The sequence below is a fragment of the Neofelis nebulosa genome, chromosome 2, assembly GCF_028018385.1.
Source record: "Neofelis nebulosa isolate mNeoNeb1 chromosome 2, mNeoNeb1.pri, whole genome shotgun sequence".
NCBI classification, from domain to species: Eukaryota; Metazoa; Chordata; class Mammalia; order Carnivora; family Felidae; genus Neofelis; species Neofelis nebulosa.
Genome location: NC_080783.1, coordinates 216,976,916 through 216,992,727, shown reverse-complemented (window position 1 = coordinate 216,992,727; position 15,812 = coordinate 216,976,916). Strand labels below are relative to the sequence as shown.

General features: G+C 42.9%; 1 long non-coding RNA gene across 1 annotated transcript; it reads left to right on the top strand.

The window, feature by feature from the left end:
- Positions 1-680: 680 nt before the first annotated feature.
- On the top strand, positions 681-4,752 carry LOC131505545 (uncharacterized). The gene is made up of 2 exons (XR_009258451.1): positions 681-820; positions 2,785-4,752. It is a non-coding gene; the product is annotated as an uncharacterized LOC131505545 (long non-coding RNA).
- The last annotated feature ends 11,060 nt before the right edge of the window (positions 4,753-15,812 follow it).

Here is a 15,812-nt window from a genome sequence, read left to right as displayed (position 1 = left end):
GTATGATACATACATGCCCGGCCAAATCGCACCTGGTCTCTTCCAGTAGAAATTTTCCAAAGCTCTGATTCCCAGGGCTACTGTTCTAAAAGACAATGGGAGCGGTACTCCCATCCACCCCACCCCCCATTATCCATCCATCCATCCTTTCATCCACTTGCACATCCATCCACCTGAGCACACATGCATCCACCCACCCACCTGACCATCCGTCCATCCATCCATCCACCTGACCACCCACGCATCCATCCATCCATCCATCCACCATCTATCCACACATCCACCTGCACTAGTTTTTATTGGTTTGTACATAACTTATTCGAAAGTGAATATCTTTAGAAAGTTTCCCCCAAATAAGTTTTCCTTTCTTGTTTTTCCTTCTCCGTGTGTTTATTGAGCTGCTATGTCAGGCGCTTTGCTAACTAACATCTGGCTGGGCCCGTGGGTCCGGGAGGCAACACTGGCGTCCTGGGCGCGAGGTCCCTCCGCCCAGGAAGTGCAGGAGACAGCCCGGCATAGGATGACCTGGGGCGGGGGGCTGTAGGGAGGGGAAGAGGACTTGGGATCCGCACAGGGGTACCGCGAGCCGCACCAGCCACCGCCGCGACTACAGGGCAGGAAGGGGGCGGTACCTGGAGGGAGTGATGGGGCGGGGCTGGGGCTGGGGCTGGGCAGGGCCCGGCAAGGGGTGACGTGACTGAAGTGGCGCCGCGAGAGGGCACAGGCGGAAGGGGCGTGGCCAATGCGGGTGAGGGGCGGGGCTAGGCGGCCTGTAGTTTAGACTGGGCGAGGCCTCCGAGGATAGCGCGGGTGGAGCCAGGTGAGTGAGGAAGTCGCGAGGGACGTGACCTGGAAGGACAAATAGGGGCTTGTAGGACCGAGCCCCGGGAGGTGGGAGGGATTCGGAGCCCGGGGCTGAGGGTGGGGACGCAACCCGAAGCGGGTAGTTTTTGGCACTTGGATTGTTGGACTTGATCCCTATAAGCATTCCTATAATCAAGCCATCTGGTCTCGCGGACCCTTCGGGAGTCACCTTGTCCGCACCTGTTCCGAATAAGGCATCCCAGGTGTCCACGTGTAAATTTCTGTACCGACCTGCGCGCTACCCGCGCTCCCGGACGACGACATGGGGAAGGTCTGACACAAACTTTCCGGCGACGGCCGAGACTGCGGGGTCTCAGGGGCTCCCAGGCCTCTGGCCCTTTCCTGCCTTCTGGATTGCTGGCTCCGAACCCATCTCCGCCCAGGCTGCGGGAACAGATGACAATTTGCCCCCAGTGACCCAAGTGATTAATATTTATCTACTGACACAAAAAAAGTACAACTTCCAGATAGCCCTATTCAGCTCACACAGGGATGCCTAAGATAGTGATCAAGCTAGTGTTAATTTGAAATACATATAAAAGAAATTATTTTTTTTTTTATTTTAATTTTTTTTTCAACTTTTTTATTTATTTTTGGGACAGAGAGAGACAGAGCATGAACGGGGGAGGGGCAGAGAGAGAGGGAGACACAGAATCGGAAACAGGCTCCAGGCTCCGAGCCATCAGCCCAGAGCCTGACGCGGGGCTCGAACTCACGGACCGCGAGATCATGACCTGGCTGAAGTCGGACGCTTAACCGACTGCGCCACCCAGGCGCCCCAAAAGAAATTATTTTTAATGTTAATTCATAGGACTCAAACCCATGCTAGCTCTGTCGGGGTATATCAGATTTAAGGCTGTGAACTGCCCTGTCACTTATTGGGATACCCAAAACAAAAGGAATTGGTTTTATAGGGTATCCCTGTATCAGATTTTAAACTCCACACTTTTATCATAAACTTCTTAAAGAAATTAAATCAGTATTATTTAGCAAATTCTGAGGCCCATTTCTGGATTTTATAATAGAAGTTACGTGTTGTCATAATTGTACTCTATGGCTCATAATCAAAAGTAAATGAAAATGGATGAATTTCACAGAACTACAGGGGGATATATTTTTGCCTTATTAAGGATTTTTATACTTGATATTTAGTTGTATTTTTGCACATCATTAATGTTTTTGAGTCATCACCTGGGAATAAAAAATTATTTTGAGAAATTGCTAAAAAAATTTGTCTGGTTTTGCTTTTTGGTAAAGGGCACTGTTGTACTGTATTGTAAGAATACATAACTTACAGAACATTCCTACTTACAAAATGCTGAAAAATATTTGTTCTTAATGTTCTGTACCATTCGATGGACTTTTGGCCACAGCTGCAAGTCAGTTAACGTTCATCCCTGTTGGGAAGACTTACATACACATATTTCCCTGAACAAATGCACATCGATCTAATCTACAGCTTCTGGATAAAAAAAAAAAAAATGACAGTCTAACAATAGTGTGGCAATCAAAGAACAAAACTCAAATACACTTTGATGTGATTGTCATTGTGATTGTGCTGAAGATAGGGTTGTCTGACGCTGTAGAAATCACTGCTGCACTGGACCTACACTTTACTCTATATTTTTATTTCAGGCACAGGGAAGGAATGCAGGGATTTCAGTAGCTCTCTTGGAATAAAAGGAAACCAAGGGGAAGAATCCAAAGATGGGAGCGTTCTGGAGAAAGAAATCGATTATGTACATGATTATGTACAAGGAAGACAGATATTGCCTTATTGAGCTTTCCAATATTTTTCTTCTGAAGAGAAATATCCTCTGACTTAAAAAAAAAAAAATCTATTGACTGTTGTTGGCCATATCGTCGTTTTTATAACATGATGCAACACATTTATTTCCCTTCTTTATTCTATTTTATCAGACTAAAACAACAATGACAAAAGCGAATTTCCTCCAGTGTCCTTGATGTCAAAGTCTGCAATTCTACCATGTTTTGAGCTGGACTGGTAGCTCAGATTGGACTCAGATGAGGACTGTGGATTTCATTGTGGTTTTTTTTTTTTAACATTTTTTATTTAATTTTAACTTAATCATGCAAGGAAATGTACACTTTTTGCTAAACAGTGATAATCATATAACCACCACCATAATCAAGATGCAGAATAATTCCGTTCACCCCCCAAAATTCCCTCATGCTGACCGTTTGTGGTCTGTGCCTCCCCCTACACCCCTACACACATCCCTGGCGATGCCCCCTCCATCCCTAAAGTTTTGTCTTTGCATGAATATCATACAAATGGAATCATCATACAGTGTGTAACCTTTTGAGGCTGGCTTCTTTCATTTAGCATAATGCATTTGAAATTTACCTGAATCAATATTTCAGTTCTTTTTATTCTTTATATTCCATTTAGTGGTGTGTCACAATTTATCCATTCACCATTTGAAGGGCAGTCTCTGGCAATTATGAGTAATGCTGCGATACATGCCAGCATACAGATTCTGTATCACTTAAACATTTTTTTCATTTGGTGGCACAAGAACAGACACTCAGATCAGTGGAACAGAATAGAGAACCCAGAAATGAACCCACAAACGTATGATCAACTCATCTTTGACGAAGCAGGAAGGAATATCCAATGGAATAAAGACAGTCTCTTCAGCAAGTGGTGCTGAGAAAACTGGACAGCGACATGCAGAAAAATGAACCTGGACCACTTTCTTACACCAGACACAAAAATAAACTCAAAATGGATAAAAAAAAGTTTCACTTGGGAGTAGGATTATGGGTTTTGGTGCTATTAGAAATGGTCCTGTCTGTAATTCCTTTTTTTTTTTAAATTTATTTATTAATTTTGAGAGACAGAGCAGGAGGGGCAGAAAGAGAGGGAGAGACAGACAGTCCCAAGCAGGTTCCACACTGTCAGCACGGAGCCCAATGCGGGCTTGATCTCATGAACCGTGAAATTGTGACCTGAGCCAAAATCAAGAGTCAGATGCCCAATTGACTGAGCCACCCGGGTGCACCTGTAATTCCTATTTTTAATTGTTCACTGCTAGTACATAAAAATACACTTAATTTTTGTATACTACTTCATATTCTGTGACCTAGCTAAATTTACTTCTTAGTTCTAGAAACTATCTTGTAGATTCCTTCTAAGCACTGCTTTACCTGGAATCCACAAACTTTAATGTGTTCTATATTTTATCATTCAGTTCAAAATATTTTCTGATTTTTCTCATTACTTCTTTGACTCATAGGTTATTTAGAAGTGTCCTTTCTTATTTCACAATGTTTTGGTATATTCCAGATACCTTACTGTAATTGATTATTAGCTTCATTTCATTATAATTAGGAAATGTACTTTGCAAAATTTTAGTTATTTCAAGTTTGTTGATGTTTGTTTTATGATCCCCCAGAATGGCCTATTTTGATGAATGTCCCATGTGCACCTAAAAAGATTGTGTATTCTATTGTTTTGGATGGAATGTTTTCCAAATCTCAATTAGATGAAGTTGATTTATAATGTTCAGGTTTTGTATATTTTGCTGATTTTCTGCACTAGAAATTATTGATTATTGAGAGAAGACTGCTGACATCTCCAGGAATAATTGTGAATTTTCTTCTTAATTCCATCATGATTTGCTCCATGGATTTTGAAGCTCTTTTGTTGTGCATGCACATTCAGGAATTGTATATCTTCTTGGTAAATTGATTCTTTTATTATAATGTCCTTTTGGATCCCCTTTTTATTGTTTCTTTTTCTGAAATCTACTTTGTCTATATTAATGTAGCCCCTCTAGTTTCTTTTGACTAGTATTTTCATAGTGTATCTCTTTTTATCTTTTTGCTCTTAACCTAAGTCATTATATTTGTTTAAATATAGAATATATTTGGGTCTTGTGTTTTTAATCTAATCTGACAGTCTCTCTTTTAATCAGTGTGTTTAGACCATTTACATTTAGTGTAGTTATTGATATGGTTGACTTTAGGCCTCCCATTTTATATATATATTTTTTGTTCTGTTCTCACTGGTTTTTTTTTTGTTCCTCTGTTCCCCCTTTCATACATTCTTTTAAATTATTTTAATGTTTTTAGTACTTCATTTAAATTTATCTATTGGTGTGTTTTTTGTTCATTTCTCTTTGTATTATCTTATAGTGGTTGCTCTAGGGATTATGATATACATACCTAACTTCTCATGGTCTACTTAGATTAATATTTTACCAATTCAAGTAAAATATACACACCTTATAAGCATCTATGTCCTTTTACACCCTCTTTTATATTGTAGTTGTCCTATGTATTATACCTATGTTCACTTAAAATTGTACCAGACAATGCTCTATTTTTTTTCCTTTCAGCAGTATACGTATTTTAAAGAACTTAAGAAAATAGTCTATTTTATTTAGTCAGATACATACCATTTCTATTGTTCTTTCTTCATTCCTAAAGGAACTCCTGAAGTACCACATTTCCTTGTGGCATCACTTGCCTTCAGCCTACAGAACCTCATTTTAGTATTTGTTTGTAAGCAGTTGTGCTGGCAACAAATTCTCTTAGTCTTCCTTCATCTGAGAATGTCTTTGTTTTGCTGTCATTCCTAAAGAATATCTGCACTGAGTGTAGAATGTTGATCTGCTGTCTTTTGTCTTCCATAGGTTCTGATGAAGAATTCACGGTAATTCTGATTGTTCTCTGTACAAGGTGTCACTTTTCTCTGGCTGCTGTCAAGATCTTTCGTTTAACTTTGGTTTTCACCAGTTTATTATGCCTAATGTTCCTTAAGTATACCCTGTTTGATGGCTCTTGAATCTGTAAATTTATATCTTTCACCAAACTTGTGAAGTTTTTGGTCGTTATTTCTTCAAATATTTTTCCATACCAATATCTTTCTCTTCTCTTTCTGGACTTCCAATGGCACAAATATTAGATGTTTTGATGTTTGATGTTTCCAGAGGCTCTGTTCAATTGTTTTTAATTATCTTTCTGTTTTTCAAGTTAAATAATTTCCTTTAATTTATCTTCAAGTTTACTTCTTCCTCTGTCATCCACATTCTGTTTCCTTTCAGACATTGTAGTTTTCAATTCTAAAGTTTCCATTTCTGTTATATAGTGTATTTTTTCTTTTTTTTTAAGTTTGTTCATTTATTTTGAGAGAGAGAGAGAGAGAGAGAGAGAGAGAGATAGCAAACAGGGAAGGGGCAGAGAGAGGGAGAGAGAGAAACCCAAGCAGGCTCTGCTCTGTCAGCACAGAGCCCGATGCAGGGCTCAAACTCACAAATGGCAAGATCATGACCTGAGCTGAAACCAAGAGTCAGACACTCAACCGACTGAGCTACCCAGGCACCCCTGTATAGTTTTTTTATTTTTCTGCTGAGAGCTTCTATCTTTCCATTCATTTGAAGTGTATTTACCTTTACCCCACGGAGCATAGTTATAATACATTAAAGCCTTTGTTAAATCCAATATCAGGGTCAACTCAGGATTTGTATCTGTTGATTTCTTTTCTCTTGAGAGTTGTTTACATTTTCCTGGATCTTCATATGCCGAACAGTGTTTGATTTTGATGCTTTTGTTGTGAGACTCTGTGTCCTGCTGAAATCCTCTAAAGAACACTGACTTGTTTAGCATACAGTTACCTGGCTAGGTTCCTACCACAAGTTCTATTTTGCCTTCTGTGAATGGTGGTTCCAATGTCACTTAAGTTTTTAAAACCTTTGCTGTGTTCCTTAGTGTCTGTTTCATGCAGGTAGCACTCAGAGATTAGCCTGGGGTGCAGGCAGCTGTTTACGTTTGTAGTTCAATTCTCAAAGTCTGCTACATGGCTCTGAGTCTCTCCTGCACATGCACAGCCCAAGGGCAAGCTGCAGACCTGTGCCCATTCATATGTAGAATTAAGGGATCTCCTTTACCAGCTCCCTCCTCTCTGTAATTCCTGGAACACTCTCTGGCTCCCAGGGGCTCCTTTCTCAGTCCTATGGCCAGAAATCCAGACTTTCTCTCTGACTTTGTTATGCTGTCTGCCACCTTGTAGATATAAGACTGGGGTTGCTTTCAGGGCAAGGCCTGGAAAGAGAAAAGAGAGAGAGAAAAAAACAGATTCTCCCATACTCTCTGGTTTGTGAGGATTGCTTTTCCTGGTTCTCTGACCCAAAAAAACAGAGCTGCAGAGTTTTATGACCAGGGCTGCCCTCAGGTCAAAGGCAGGAAAGAAAAGAGGAAAAACAATGAGAAACTTACCACTCCCCCCTCCATTTTCAAGTTTGATTTCCTTACCAGTCCACCTCCTTGTTTGCTCTTCACATTTTCTCAAGTAGTCGCTATTTGTACTTTGATTTCCTCCCTTCAAGATGGGTCATTTGTTAGGAGGACTTAATAGTCACGGGAGTGGAGGCTCTATCTGAATAATCGTGTTGGGCTGGAAATTGCTTTTTCTTCCCCTTTTCTTCATGATGTCTCCATGTCACATTTTGTGCAGATTCTCAAATAATAGCTTTTGCATTCAGAACACAAATGAGTAAACCACACGTATACTCACCTCTTTTGCCTAGTTTGTAGACCAGATTAAGCTTCCTAGGAGGGGGTGCTCAAGAAGACACGTCCTCTGCACAAAAATTCATCTGTCGTGTACTTACCTTTACCCCACGGAGCATAGTTATAATACCCGCATTAAAGCCTCTGGAGAAAGCATCTGTTGTTCTTTTTACCTTTGTGAGGTCAATCTCATGTTTATTTTGCATTCTGCACCTCCCTGTCTTGCTCGCCTACATAGACAGAGAAGGATAACTTAATCGGTGAACATCAAAATGCATTTTAGAAAACAATATTTGCCTGCATTAGAATATAATTACATTACAACAGGAGATCCCTTTCCAGTAAATACAACTCCTGGGTTTACGTGAGGCCCGTATTAGTCTTTGTAGTGGCTTAGGGTTGGAGGGTCATTCCTGAGTTCTTCCTGTATGCAGGCCAGTTGTGTTAATTGTTTTTTAGAAGGTAAAATAGAGTCACTGGTTTGAAAATAAGAAATGTCGGGATATAGCTGAAGGATTCAGTGGTTTCTTTCCTGGTCATTGAGCCTGTAAGTTTCTAAGTATGAGTAGGTCTTACAGTCCAATCAAAGAATGTCCCCCACCTTTACCTATGTCAGCATTTTTGTGCACACCTTTTATTTAAGATGCTCTAAAATTGACTCTGTTGTGCCTTATTCTCTTTCATCTCCTTTCCCACTTAATAATATGGCACCTATTAATAAAATATCATTATAACTAACCTAAGAAACATTATGTATTTAAATGTTACTTCTTTCTAAGAATCCTGATGTTGGTTTTGTTTGGATTGAGAATATAGAATTCACTATAGAATCACAGCACGAGTGCAGACTCTGAGGTCTGATGACTCTTGTGAATGGGTGGGTGGTCCCACTCACCCACTAGGCAACACGGACAATTTCTTAATCTCTCTGTGCCACAGCCTGCTCATTTGCCAAAGGGGAATTGTAGTCATCCTTCTCACTGCAAGGATTAAGACAGATGGTGTGAAAATGTGCTTGGCATGGTGCATGGTGTCGGCTCTTACTGTTGTCCTGTAGGTATGGAGACCGTCAACATCACCACTGTTGACTGACAGGCAGTGCTCTGGATGTGCTGGATGCTGGCACCAACGTGCAGAATAAGACACACTCCCCACAGCGCTCCTGATGGGGAAGACAGACACACAAACAGATCTTCACCATGCAGGGTAGCGAGTACAGTAAGAGAGAAATCCTCCCAGGAGTCCCAGGCAGCAGTGGGTTCATAGCCTTTGCTCGCTGGGTGTATTTTTGGGTATGGTGGATTCCTGGCCTAGGACATAAAGGCTGAATAGGAGTTAGTTCCCTAGTAAGAGGAAATTGGAGAAGAGGTAGGTACCAGCATGGGAATGGCATGATCAAAGATGAGATCAAGCACAATATGTTCAGTGAAGCTACTTGAGAGAAACTCTGGGGAAAGAGATCATATTATTAATGAAGTAAATGGTGGCCAGTTTCATCAAGAACTCTCTTTTCTTTGACCGAGACCCATGATTCTTCACACATGCCACTGTTTTGACATTAAGAAGAACAAATAATGAGGGGCACCTGGGTGGCTCAGTTGGTTAAGCATCTGACTCTTGACTTCAGCTCAGATCATTATCTCACAGTTGTGGGACTGAGCCCCGTGTCAGGCTCTGCACTGAATGTGGAGCCTCTTTGGGCCTCTCTCTTCCTCTCTCTGTGCCCCCCTCCCCCGTGCTCTCTCTCTCTCTCTCTAAAAGAAAAAAAAAAAGAACAAATAATGAAAGCAGGCTTTGCTGTAAAGCCTCCACAGAGCACTTAGTTTTTTTATGGGGTCTGTGGGGAGCAAAATAATTCTTTATTGTTCCCTTAAGAATTAGGACAGTTTTAAAACATGTCCACAAATTCTTTTATACTTTCCCATTGATAAATGGAGTATATGTGGCCTTCCCTCAAATCTGGCCTGGCCCTGTGTATTTATCATCTATGGCTGGGTAGCAAGTTATCCTAACACTTAGCAGCTTAAAACGACAGACATTTATTATCTCAGTCCCTGATCATCAGGATTCTGGGAATGGCCTAAGTGGGTAGTTCTGCCTCAGGGTCTCAGGTTACAGTCATCAGCTGAAGCCTTGATCTCTGCTATATAGACTGAATGTTTGTGTCTCCCCAAAATTCATGTACTGAAATCTAATCCCCAGAGTGATGGTATTTGGAGGTAGAGCCTGGAGGTGATTAAGTTATGAGGATGAAACCCCCATGAATGGGATTAGAGACAAATCAAGAGACCTCTCTTGCCCTTCTGCCCGGTGAGCAAGAAGCAGCAAGAAGATGGCCATCTCTGAAGAAACCAGACACCAAATCCACCAACACCTTGATCTTGGACTTCCTAGCCTCCAGAACTCTGACAAATAAATGTTTGTTGTTCAAGCCACCCACTGTGTGGTCTTTTTGTTTTAGCAGCCCAAACAAACCAAGACAAGCCATGTCCAAGGTAGCTGGCTCACGTGGCTATTGGCAGGTGACCTCAGTTCCTTACCATGTGGAGCTGTCCGAAGGGCTGTCAAAGGGTCATCATGACCTGGCAGCTGGCTTCAAGAATGGGGCTCGGTGGGTGTGGAAGGAGCTGCAGTGCCTCTTATTACCTAGTCTTGGAGGTCACATATCTTCACTTCTGCCATGTTCTATTCATGTGTCATATGATAGTGATATATGTGATACGTGTGTCACTAAGTGCAGAGGAGGAGAATTGGGTTGCACCCTTGGAAGGGACAATCAAAGAATTTGTAGGCATTTTTAAAAACCCCTACACCCTGTGACTTGGAACAAATATAATGCAAGGAATGGTACCGTGTGATATCTGAGGCTAGGTCCTAAAAGGTGATGCAGCTTCTTAATTGTTCATCGGGACACTCACCTTTGGAGATGTGAGTCACCATGCTGGAAGTTGACCACCCTGAAGTCACCATGTTATGAGGAATCCCGGGGCACTTGGGAGGCCATGTGGAGGTGTTCTGGCTGACAGCCCAGCTGGGTCTCCACTGACTGCCAGCATCAATTGCCAGACCTGTGAGTGAAGAAGCCTCCAGATGAGCCCAGCTCCCAGATAGCATAACTTCCAGCCATGGAATCTCCTAGGTAAAGGGCCAGGCTTGGTGGGGCAGAGACAAATCATCCCCGTCTGAATTTTTGATCCACAGAATCCATCCATAATCATATTAAAATGACTGTCTTATGCCATGACATTTTGGGGTTGTTACACAACATTAGTAACCATAACATGGGCTAGTTTTCAGTCCATACAGACTCACCCTCTGATGCGTGCCTAGAGGTTCCCTTTCCTATAGATTCTCTCCAGCTCTTTATCTGGTCCTTATTTCTTTGTCCTCTTGGATATCTCTAGAAAAGCATCTAAAATGATGACTGCAATAACTTCTACAATCCCTAAAAAGGAAATCTCACAAAAGCTGAGTTGTTGTTCTACGTATAACAGGCTCAGAATGAATATTGCTGTCAGGCTCAAGTTTTATTAGATTCAGAAGTGATTAAAAACTATACTCATCATCAGGGAAATGCAAATCAAAACCACAATGAGATAACACCTCACACCTGTCAAAATGGCTAAAATAAAAAACACAAACAAGTGTTGGCAAGGATGTGGAGCAAAAGGAACCCTTGCACACAATTGATGGGGATGCACACTGGTGCAGCCGCTGTGGAAGACAGTATGGAGGTTCTTCAAAAAATTAAAAATAGATGGGGCGCCTGGGTGGCTCAGTCAGTTAAGCGTCTGACTTCAGCTCAGGTCACGATCTCACAGTTCACGAATTCAAGCCCCATGTCAGGCTCTGTGCTGACAGCTCAGAGCCTGGAGCCTGCTTTGGATTCTGTGTCTCCCTCTCTCTCTGCCCCTTTCCCACTCACGCTCTGTCTCACTCTGTCTCTCAAAAATAAATAAATGTAATTTAAAAAATTTAAAAAAATAGGGGTGCCTGGGTGGCTCAGTCCGTTGAGCATCCAACTTCGGCTCAGGTCATAATCTCGTGGTTCATGAGTTCGAGCCCCACATCAGGCTCACTGCTATCAGCGCAGAGCCTGCTTCAGATCCTCTGTCTCCCTCTTTCTTTCTGCCCGTCTCCACTCGTGCTCTTTCTCTCAAAAATAAATAAACATTAAAAAAAATTAGAAGTACCTTATGATCCTGTAATCACACTGCTGGGTATGTACCCAAAGAATATGCAAACGCTAATTTGAAAGGATACATGCACCCCTATGTTTATTGCAGAATTATTTTCCTAACCATAGGGAACAAACTGATGGTTCCTGGAGGGCCATCTGTGGGTGGGTGAGGGGGTGGGTGAGATAGGTAAAGGGGATTGAGTGCACCTGTTATGATGGGCACTGAGTAGTATATGGAAGTGTTGAATCACTATATTGTACACTTGAAACTTAACACTGTATGTTAATTAACTACACTGGAATAAAATTTAGAAGATAAGATAATAAGAACCAGTAGATAACCAGTAGAAAACTTAAGAAAACTTTAACCAGTAGATAAAACTACTTAACCAGAACAGTTTTCAATTTCTTTCCATTAGCAAACCCACACGCCACCCCCAGGAGTCCCAAACCCACCTATAACTATCATGTAGGTGAGAACTTAAGGAAACCAATTTGTAGCCACGGTGGGCTGGTCCCACCCTGAACACAGTTCTAACACGGCTGTTGAACATTCTACCTTCCAAGAAGGAGAAGCGGTAGTGTTTGCTTTCCTAAAGATATGGAACGATCAATAGAGTTACGTGTTCTCATTAAAAGACGGGGCTCACTGACAAGCTGAGGGGAGCAGGTCCTGCCAGGTGGCAGAAGAAACCGATGGCTCACAAAAGAGCTATTAGCAGTTGCCAGATAATCAATGAAGTGTTGGCATTAACCCTGAAGCAGAATTTCTCTTCCCCTTCAGTCCTGTTCTCCCTTCAGCTTCAGTTCTTAAGTCCATGCAGCCATTACATTACACACTGATTCTTTTGTGAGGTTTTTTTTAATTGTCAGGAAAAAAATGGCAAAAATAAGTTCTCATTTGGCCGTTCTTGTAGGCTGTCAGCCTTTCTCTCTAGGTTGTCCCCTTTACTGCCAAGTAGCATGTGGTAGGATTTTGTCAGCATGACGTAAATCACTTGGCTCTTTTTCCCAGTTCTTAAGAGGCTCCATTATGGCATGAAGTGCCTGGACTTTTCCATTTGGGCCTCTCCCTGCAGACAGCACCCCTCAGTGAGCCTCTCTCCCACATAGCAGGGTGTTGGGATCCGGACGAACTCCTACGTTACCTTCGGACTCGGGCACACTTGTGTGATCCGCAGGCGAAGGCAGACATCAAGGAAGCAGAAGGACGAGTTCTTTCTAATACTGGCGGCGATCACACACAGATCAAGTTTAAATCTTTATCTGCAACAATGAATCCATTATTTAAAAAAAAATACCGAAAATGTAAAAACAGATTAGAAGTGAATTGAGATACTCATGAGTGATTGTTCTTTAAAAATGAAGTCAGCCGGGTTGATATTGTATGGCATTGACTTTCAGCTAAGCTCAGAGGGCAAAAACGACCTACCACAGGAGCAGTTGGGTTCTCTTTCCAAAGCCCAAAACGCATCTGCGGAAGATGTTAAGAATTCTGGTCCCGACTCCGACAGAAGTAGGCTAAGATTCTGGGGAATCGTGCTAGGACACGAGCGCATTAAAGGAATTCAAGGGCACCTGGCTGGCCCAGTCGGTGGAGCGTGTGACTCTTGATCTCGGGGTTGTAAGTTCAAGCCCCATGTTGGGTGAAGAGATTACTTAAAATCTTATTTAAAAAAAAAATGAATTCAAAGGTTCAACCCTTGGGTTCCCCCATCAACTGAAGACACTGAACACCCCCAGCTCCTGCATCCAGGCAGTGCTTTGTCCAACCCTACTTACAGTTGATCTTGAACCTTTATATCTGTGTTAATGATCCACATCTGTCTCTCTGACCCCCTTTTCCATTCTGTGGAATGGAAAACTGTGTCCCAGCCACGCGACTCTTTCACATACGTGGCACTTTGCCCTGAAGTGCAACAATTCTAAAAGAGTACTTAGCAGCCTCAGCCTTCTCGGCCCAATCCGACAGTCCGGCTCTGCCCGGCGGCCCTCACCCCCACACCAGCCTCAACGCCTCTGATGCATCATCTGTGAGTCACTGTTCTCCTTTATGGCCACTGTTCCCTCAATGACAAGGTCCGGGTAGCTTTTCCCACAAAGCGTCTGCACCCTTCTCATCATCCCTTCTTCATTTTCAGTGCCGTGTCCGCTTCAGGGTCTCCATTGTCTGCAGAAAGCCAACGCAGGGATCTGGCTGCCGAAAATCCTCTGGGCATCTCATCCAAGACAGTGTCTAAGGTGAAAGTGCTGTGCTCCTGCCTCCTCGGACCACATGTAATGTTTGAGATTTCCACCTAACTTGTTTTTTTTAATGTTTATCTTTGAGAGAGAGAGAGAGAGAGAAGGAGCAGGGGAGAGGCAGAGAGAGAAGGAGACAGAGAGAATCCCCAGCAGGCTCTGTGCCGTCAGCACAGAGCCCGATGTGGGTCTCCATCTCACGAACCTCGAGATCATGACCTGAGCCCAAACCAAGAGTCGGACACGTAACCGACTGAGCCACCCAGGCTCCCTCCACTTAACTTCTGATAAACCGAATTGTGTGCCGGCGGTGACTAGGTGTCTGGAAACCATCTCGCCGAGGCAGCTGTGAAAAGGTTGGAGGGACATAGGGGCTGTCTGCTAACATTCTGGGGGTTGTCCTGTGGATACGGGCTAGGCCCATGAAGCTCTGGGGAGACTTCTGGAGTGGGAACCCCGCCCTCCCTCTGGCCAGCTGTGGGACCTTGGCCAAATTCTTTCTGCTTCTCAGTTCCCTTGTCGGCAGACCGGGGATAATGACAGCACTCACCTGCACGTGGGGATCAAAGGTGTTAGGAAGGTGAGGCATTCAACAAGTGTTAGTTATGATAATGATGGTGGGGGCAATGGGGTTTTAGATGGTGGGGATGATGGTGGGGGCCATGGGTCCAGTTCGTGAAATGTATAGGATGAGAGACTTCAACTCAGTGTAAGATGATCCTTTCAGTACAGCCTTTAAAAATAGAGCCCATCTCCCCAACCTCCCCACCATTTAAGAGTTCAATGAAAATACCAACAAAAACCAACCACAAGACCACCTCTTTTAGGAAGCACCCTGAAAATCTGCCCCACATCTTTTTGGATCTCAGCTTCTTCACATACCTAGCCCTTTCACTCTCCCACCTTGCCTGACTCCGGCCAACTGGAACTGGGTTTTCTTTTCAAGTAGACATCTGAATGTCCACCCTTGTCCCAAGGGCCATGCGGGCAGAGGAGCACCAATACCAGGCCAGAAGCTCTTCTGTCCTCATGATAAAATCTGGGAATATGGCTCCAAACTAGATCATGTTTCATGTGGTAATACCACCTCAAAGAATACATCCCAAGGAGATAATCAGAAAATATGCAAATATGTAGTTGCAACGATGATTCTGGAAGCATTCAAATGATGAGGTATATTATTGACAGAGAAAGATACTCACAACATATTGTCAAAAGAGTAGATGCTGCTTAAAAAACACATGTATACCTTAAAAAGTTACACGTACACCTGCCCTGTGATCCAGCCATTCTGTTTGTAGGTGTTTACTCAAAAGAAAACATATGTCCACAGAAGGACTTGTATACAAATGTTCACAGTAGCTTTATTTGTAATAACCAAAGGCCGGGAAACACCCCAATGTCCGTTAACAGGAGGACAGAGAAATGGCGGTATATTGATACAATGGGGTACTGTCCAGCCAGATAGAGGAAGGAACTATTGATAGATGTGGGAACATGGATGAAGCTCCAAATCTTTGCGCTGAGTGGAAGAAGGCAGGCAAAAAAAAAAAAAAAAAAAAGAAGAAGAAGAAGAATACATATTATATTGTTCTGTTTATATAAATTCTAGAAAATTCAGACTACTCTAAGTGACAGCGAGTAGGTCAGTGGTTGCCTGGGGATGGGGTGGTGGTGGAGGAGGGTGAACTACAGAGGGATTCAGGGAACCCTCTGGAGTGACGGATGATATGTCCGTGGACCAGGTTACGATGGTGGCTCCACGTGCACGTACCCTGCCAGCTTTCTGCCTGGCGAACATTCACTCATCCTTTGCTTTGTCTAAGAGACCTTCCCAAAAGCCTTCCTCGAGCCCTTACCTCACTGTGAAATAGGTGCACATCTGCTCACCTGTCACACTCTGTCGTAATTGTCAGTATATGAGTTTCCTGTTGTTGCTGTAATAAACTACCACAAACTTAGTGGCTTAACACGGACTTACAATCTTAGG